Source organism: Scylla paramamosain, chromosome 23 (assembly GCF_035594125.1).
Source record: "Scylla paramamosain isolate STU-SP2022 chromosome 23, ASM3559412v1, whole genome shotgun sequence".
NCBI lineage: Eukaryota > Metazoa > Arthropoda > Malacostraca > Decapoda > Portunidae > Scylla > Scylla paramamosain.
The window spans coordinates 17,762,723-17,770,222 of record NC_087173.1 but is presented as its reverse complement, the minus strand read 5'-3'; the positions used below and the strand labels follow the sequence as shown (position 1 = coordinate 17,770,222).

At 43.1% G+C, this 7,500-nt stretch overlaps 1 protein-coding gene and 1 long non-coding RNA gene across 4 annotated transcripts in view; one reads left to right on the top strand and one right to left on the bottom strand.

Moving 5' to 3' along the window:
* LOC135112331 (uncharacterized) overlaps positions 1 to 7,500 on the bottom strand; it is a 54,188-nt gene that overhangs the window by 34,314 nt on the left and 12,374 nt on the right. The gene's annotated exons all lie outside the window — the stretch shown is intronic.
* The window catches only part of LOC135112330 (innexin inx2-like), a 73,674-nt gene that overhangs the window by 56,761 nt on the left and 9,413 nt on the right, over positions 1 to 7,500 (top strand). The window lies entirely within an intron of this gene.

The window sequence follows — 7,500 nt, the reverse complement described above, 5'->3', positions numbered from 1 at the left end:
CTCTCTCTCTCTCTCTCTCTCTCTCTCTCTCTCTCTCTCTCTCTCTCTCTCTCTCTCTCTCTCTCTCTCTCCAGCTGCTTCTAATTCGTCAGGATATCCGTAGAGAGAGAGAGAGAGAGAGAGAGAGAGAGAGAGAGAGAGAGAGAGAGAGAGAGAGAGAGAGAGAGAGAGAGAGAGGGTGATTTTCTTAGTAAGGATAGGATACTGTGGAACTAATTATAAAGTTAGATGAGGAGGAGGAGGAGGAGGAGGAGGAGGAGGAGAAATGGAAGAACAGGTGTGTTAAATGTTGCTTCAGCATATAACGGGGCCTCCTCCTCCTCCTCCTCCTCCTCCTGTCTTCCACAATTTCCTGTCCTCCTGACGCTCAGCAGTATCAATTTTCGTTCTTTACATCTAGGAAAACATTTTTGACTCATATTTACTGGGAGGAAGCATGTGTGTGTGTGTGTGCGCGGGCCCTCACACACACACACACACACACACACACGGAAAATATCTTACTACTACTACTACTACTACGATCACCACCACCACTTCAACCCTTTCATTGTTTTTTTTTTTTTTCACATGATCACCTACAAATTATTTCCTATTCTGTGACACATTTTCTCAGGAAGATATGTATCCACGAAGAGATAAATTTCATCTACAACTCTCTTTCCTTGTGTGTTTATGTAATTCTTCTTCTTCTTGCTGTGGTTAAATGTTAACTAAGAATGGTCATTACCGTGAAAGGGTTGAAACACGTCAAATAGTTTATTATAGATAGGGACAAACAGACGCATTTGTTTTCTTTATGGCCTTCACGTCAGCAGGGAACTTGAGGACAGATGGAAAAATATATAAACATGATGGAATATAAGGTAATTAAGACTGATATTGTAACTTCACGAGTACGTACACTCTAACTTAAGTCCCGTAAAATAAATAAGTGAATAAATAAATAAATGAATAAATAAATAAAAGGACAGCAACGATCATATTCTCAAACACTTCTAACTTAAGTCCAGTAAAAAAATAAAAATAAATAAACACACACACACACACACACACACACACACACACACACACACACATACACAGGACAACAACGGCCATATATATATTCTCAAACACTTCTGCCAGCACCTTCACTACATTTAAAGGACTCTGGATGAAATTACACTCTTTTTAATGGTGTTTTTCTATAGTTTTAGTGCCAGATTAACAAGTTTTCTAGATTATTAACAGGAGAAACACTCTGAACAACCCGGCTGGCCAATCATCTCTGTGGCCTTTAAAAATAGTCGTGGTGAGTAAATAGTGGTCGTGGTGAGAGAGCAAAGCGTTTTTGAATACAGGCCTAAGAACGATGAAAAGGAAATACAACAACAACAACAACAACAACAACAACAACAACAGGACATAAAGAAGAAAAAAAATAAACGTGTGTGTGTGTGTATGTGTGTGTGTGTGTGTGTGTGTGTGTGTGTGTGTGTGTGTGTGTGTGTGTGTGTGTGTGTGTGTGTGTGTGTGTGTGTGTGTGTGTGTGTGAACAAATAAGGATGAGTAGTAGGAAAAAAACATTCTCTTTCTCTCTCTCTCTCTCTCTCTCTCTCTCTCTCTCTCTCTCTCTCTCTCTCTCTCTCTCTCTCTCTCTCTCTCTCTCTCTCTCCGATTAAGGTGATGCCGATAAGGAAGGTAAATACGACACCGAGGAAAGCAAGGAGGAGGAGGAGGAGGAGGAGGAGGAGGAGGAGGAGGAGGAGGAGGAGGAGGAGGAGGAGGAGGAGGAGGAGGGGGAGGAAATAAACAGAAAATATTAATCAGTTACAAAAGAAGAGAAGGAGAAGAAGGAGGAGCTGGAGGGGAATAGGAAATAAACACGAAATATTAAACGGTTACAAAAGAGGAGGAGGAGGAGGAGGAGGAGGATTACAAAGGAATACAAAGGAAGTTCAAACAGCAACAGACCCTGATGTCCTTACTAGGCTGTTTGGGCAAGTAATCTACTCTATTAGTGGGAGAGACAGGATAACACAGGAGAGAGGAGGAGGAGGAGGAGGAGGAGGAGGAGGAGGAGGAGGAGGAGGAAGAGGAGGAGTGTGAGAAGGAAGAGGTGGGTATGGAAGAGGAGGTTGTGGAGGAGAATAAAGCCTGGAGGAGGAGGAGGAGGAGGAGGAGGAGGAGGAGGAGGAGGAGGAGGAAGCATGATGTTGCACGCCCACAGTCAACATTTTTATTTACTCATCGTCTTTCACCTCCTTCCTCTCTCTCTCTCTCTCTCTCTCTCTCTCTCTCTCTCTCTCTCTCTCTCTCTCTCTCTCTCTCTCTCTCTTACAGCTCCCACTTCTTATCTTTTTCTTACTTCACTTTTCTCTTCTCCCTTTCTCTCTACCTCCCCCTCCTCCTCCTCCCCCTTTTTTTCCTTCTCTCCCATAATTCCTTTATTCTTTCTTTCTCCTCTTCTTTCTCTCCCTTCCGTGTTTCTTTCCTTTCTCGTCCTCTCTTCAATTTCTTTCCTTTCTTCTTTGCTTCCTGTGTTTCTTTTGTTTATCGCCTATTTCCTTTCCTCCATTCCTTCCAGTCTCTCTCTCTCTCTCTCTCTCTCTCTCTCTCTCTCTCTCTCTCTCTCTCTCTCTCTCTCTCTCTCTCTCTCTCTCTCCTTCCAGTCTTTTCTCTCTCCTCTTCCCTTCATTCCTTCCAGTCTCTCTCTCTCTCTCTCTCTCTCTCTCTCTCTCTCTCTCTCTCTCTCTCTCTCTCTCTCTCTCTCTCTCTCTCTCTCTCCTCTTCCTACATTCCTTCCAGTCTCTCCTCTTTCCTCCATTCCTTTCAGCCTTTCTTCTTTTCCTATCTTCCTCTCCTCAGATGCTGTACTTCCTTCTCTTCTAACCTAATCTAACCAAACCTAACCTAACGAAACCAAACCAAATCTAACTTTACCAAACCTAACTTAACCTAACGTAGCATAACGTAACCTAACCTACGTAACCTAACTTAACCTAACCTAACGAAACCAAACCAAACTTTACCGAATAAGCTTCCTTTTGTGTACCTCCTCCTCTTTCACCTTTTCCTCCTCCTCCTCATCCTCTTTCTCCTCCTCCTCCTCCTCCTCTTTCTCCTTCTCCTTTTCCTCCTTCTCCTCCTACGTCTTATGAACAGTAGCCATACTGTAGCAGCCAAAACAGAAACACAAGGGGCGTCTGTATGCTAATCTCTCCCCTTGCGGTAACAACTTCTGCAGGAGTGGGGACCCATCAAGACCCGTCCCTCCAGGCTGAGGTTCTCTAAGGTGTTTATTGCCGAGCTGAAGGAGGCCGAGAGCTGGTGGCGCGGGGGGGCTGGGGGGGTTAATTTGAGATACCAGTACTATTTGGGAAACTCTAACTTGGGATAAGAAATACATGAGAGAAAGAGAGAGAGAGAGAGAGAGAGAGAGAACAGAAAACTGGTGAACTATTTTGACAACCTATAAAGAAAAAAGAAAAAAACCGTGATTTTTCAGGTAAAGATTGGAGTTTTCTCATTTACACGCAGACATTTCAAGGCTAAAAGTTAAGATAAAAGAATAAGTTACAGCAATAAGGAAGGTAATGATATTAAAGAAATGAGATGGTTTGGTCAGGTAGTAAGAAGAGAAGACCAGAAGCCAATTAAAAGTAAAGAGAACCAATTAAAGGAAGAAGACCGAGGGAAAGACAGAGAGTGAGATGGAAGGTCAGAATTGTAGAACCGTAAAGAGAGTCACAAATGAAGATACAAGTGACATAAACAACTGGAGGAGACTCGTACACGGCGCCAACCTCTCACTCAAGGGAAACAGCGAAAGAAACAGCAGCATAAGTCAAAAGGGAGGGGTGAAGATACCATAGAGAGGCAGTTGTATGGTAGGACTGAAGAGAAACAGCTGGAGATGACAGAGATAAGGATGTTGCGATGGCCGAAGAGAGAGATGGGAGTGTCACTGAGAGAAGAAAAGAGGACATCACAGTGAAGGAGTTGTGGCGCGTGAGGTGGTGTGGGCGTGTGGTCAGGGTGGAAGAGGGTGAGCCTGTGAGGGTGGCGTGAAGGAGCCAGATGGAGGGGAGAGCTGGGGATGGACAAAGGCTGAGGTGGGGAGATAGAGTGGGGAGAGAGACAGCCAGATAGATGAATAGATAGAGAGATAAAGAGATAGATAGAAAACTGATAAATAGATATAGATAGATAAATAGATAGACAGACAGACAGACAGACAGACAGACAGAGACAGATAGATAGATAGATAAGTAGATAGATAGATAAGTAGATAGATAGATAGCTGGATAGATAGATAGATAGACAGACAGACAGACAGACAGACACACAAAACAGATAGATAGATAGATAGACAGATACACACACCCGCTCGCGCGCGCACACACACACACACACACACACACACACACACACACACACACACACACACACACACACACACACACACACACACACACCGTCTGGGTTTTCATCACTAAGGCCCTTACAAGATTAGTGTTCCCAACAGCAGCACATGTAATTACAAGTTAATGCTACGATAGCCTTCTTTATCTTCCTGTTTGGTGGAAAGACTGGCGCGATTCCAAGTGTTATGTATGTCTGCTATCTTAAAACCAGTGAGTTGAGTATTATGTCCAGTAAAAGTTTAGGTCACATTGCTCTATTTTCATGCAGTTCTAAGTTACTTTGTGCTGAGAACAATTCGAATACTCGGCTCCTCTGCGTGTCTTCCACCCAGCCACTCCGGTTTGTGTCCGTTTAGTAATACAAGTAAACCTGTATGTGAGTGTACAATCCTTCCTTGTCTCCAGCATTTAGTGTAGCAGATAAGGAAAGGAGGGGTAGGAAGAACACTAAACACAATGTATGAAATCTTTATAAGCATCTAGAAAGAAAACGGGTTGGAAGAATATATTTTGGAGTTTCTAGCCAGTGTAGTGTCTGAAGGTGGCTGCAACACAGGAAACAATGGTGAGCGGCTGGTGGTGAAGGAAAGATGTACACTCGTGGTCATAAGTTGTATCCTACTTCGTCGCCATCCAAGGTCTGAACAGCAATGCGTCGTGAAAAGCGGAGCGCGAGGTGCCGGCGAAGAGGAGGGACCTGAGCTGGTTGCGATTCATCAAATAAATAAATCAAATAAATAAATAAATAAATAGCAGTGAAAGGGTTGAGTTACAGACACCACTGGAGGATGTAAAGGAAAATTATGATAGCCAAAATTATCCGTGTTGAAGTACATAAATAAGGCGGGCTTGTTATTGTTAACCCTTTCACTGCGAAACGAAACGATTAACAGCACCAGAAGCAATGCATGAAGTCTTTATAAGCATATACAAGAAAGTTAGCGATGAAAAGAATACATTTTGCAAGTTCTCCTCAGTTTAAAGACTGGATATGGCTTTAGAACAAGTAAAAATGTCTCAGAAAGATTAGTAATTAGGGAAAGGTGTACCAAATAACAATGAAAGGGTTAAGGGATGAGAGGAAGCAACAATAAAGGGCGTAACGAGGTAAGACTTGAGGGTCAAAGGGATGCAGAGGAGTAAAGGACACGGAGACAAGAGCTGCCAGGTTAGGGGTCAAAACAACGAGGAGGGGAGAGGAAGGGTTAAGGGCCAAAGGGACAAAAATGAAAGAAATAAAGGAGAGGAGAAGCAAGTAGATACGAGGATGGGAAAAAAATAAATAAAAACGAAAAGACGAATGAGAGAGAGAGAGAGAGAGAGAGAGAGAGAGAGAGAGAGAGAGAGAGAGAGAGAGAGAGAGAGAGAGAGAGAGAGAGAGAGAGAGAGAGAGAGAGAGAGAGAGAGAGAGAGAACTGTGATAAAAACAAAGCAACAAGGAAAACAGAGAGAAGACTTTACCGTACACAGAAAAAAATAAAGAAAGTAACAAATAAGAGAGAAAAAGAAAACGAGGACTAAGACGAGGAGGCAGAGAAGGCGGAGGAGAAAGAGCACGGCGATTAAAGAACCCCATGACATAACTACCCTTTCATAGCTATAACAACCCTTCACACCCTCGTTAGGCTGTTTGCTTTCACCAGATCACCTCAGGGTAAAGACAAGTTGACTAGCAGGATATAAAGAACACGGGCAGCGTTAAGGGACACCATTTAAGGGTTAGGCAGTGACTTAGGGTAGCCCGAGAGAGAGAGAGAGAGAGAGAGAGAGAGAGAGAGAGAGAGAGAGAGAGAGAGAGAGAGAGAGAGAGAGAGAGAGAGAGAGAAAGGAAATGCTTGTTAGGCGCCATTTGCCTCTCTGCAGTCTAGATAACTCTCTCTCTCTCTCTCTCTCTCTCTCTCTCTCTCTCTCTCTCTCTCTCTCTCTCTCTCTCTCATATTTTTCCTATTTTCTATGTAATTTTCTTTTCTATTATGAGAGAGAGAGAGAGAGAGAGAGAGAGAGAGAGAGAGAGAGAGAGAGAGAGAGAGAGAGAGAGAGAGAGAGAGAGAGAGAGAGAGAGAGAGAGAGAGCAGGATACGGAGAACAAAGATAGATATTGTTCCTTCATTGAGGTGAGAGATAAGGAGGAGGAGGAGGAGGAGGAGGAGGAGGAGGAGGAGGAGGAGGAGAAGGGAGTGAAGCATATGATCTCACCTGACTAAACACCTTCCTTCTTCTCCTTGTACTACTACTACTAGTACTACTACTACTACTACTACTACTACTACTACTACTACTACTACTGCTACTACTACTCTTACTACTACTACTGCTACTACTACTACTATTACTTTCGGGGAAGGGCAATGAGTGAGAGTAAAAAGAAAAAAACAGAACAACAACAACAACAACAACAACAACAACAACAATAAACAAACAACAACAACAGCAACAACAACAGCACTCACAAGAGGAGAGAAAGAAAAAACGAAAGATCACACAGACAGAGATTAACATGATAACAACAGCAGCTGTAACTTTACACACACACACACACACACACACACACACACACACACACACGTTATATTTCAAGTTACTGCGTAGAGAATTTTTTTTTCGTGTGTGTGTGTGTGTGTGTGTGTGTGTGTGTGTGTGTGTGTGTGTGTGTGTGTGTGTGTGTGTGTGTGTGTGTGTGTGTGTGTGTGTGAATCTCCATTACAATCTGTTTCTCTGCCAGTTCGCGTCTCTCTCTCTCTCTCTCTCTCTCTCTCTCTCTCTCTCTCTCTCTCTCTCTCTCTCTCTCTCTCTCTCTCTCTCTTCCTTACTTTCGTTGAAAACTTTAACCAATAAAAAAAAATAAAAAATACAGTACTTATCACTACAGTCATCATCACTACAATCGTGACACTCTCGGCAACCACACAAACAAGAGCCCCTGAAAGACAGTAATGAAGATCTGTCCCCGAAACGTTTAAGAAAGAACACAACTAAGGCCCTTATTTAGAAACGCTTTGCTGTCTCACCACGACTATTTTCAAGGGCCACAGAGATGACTAGCCGGGTTCTCATGACTGTTTCTCCTGTTCCCTATATAAAAATCTTGTTA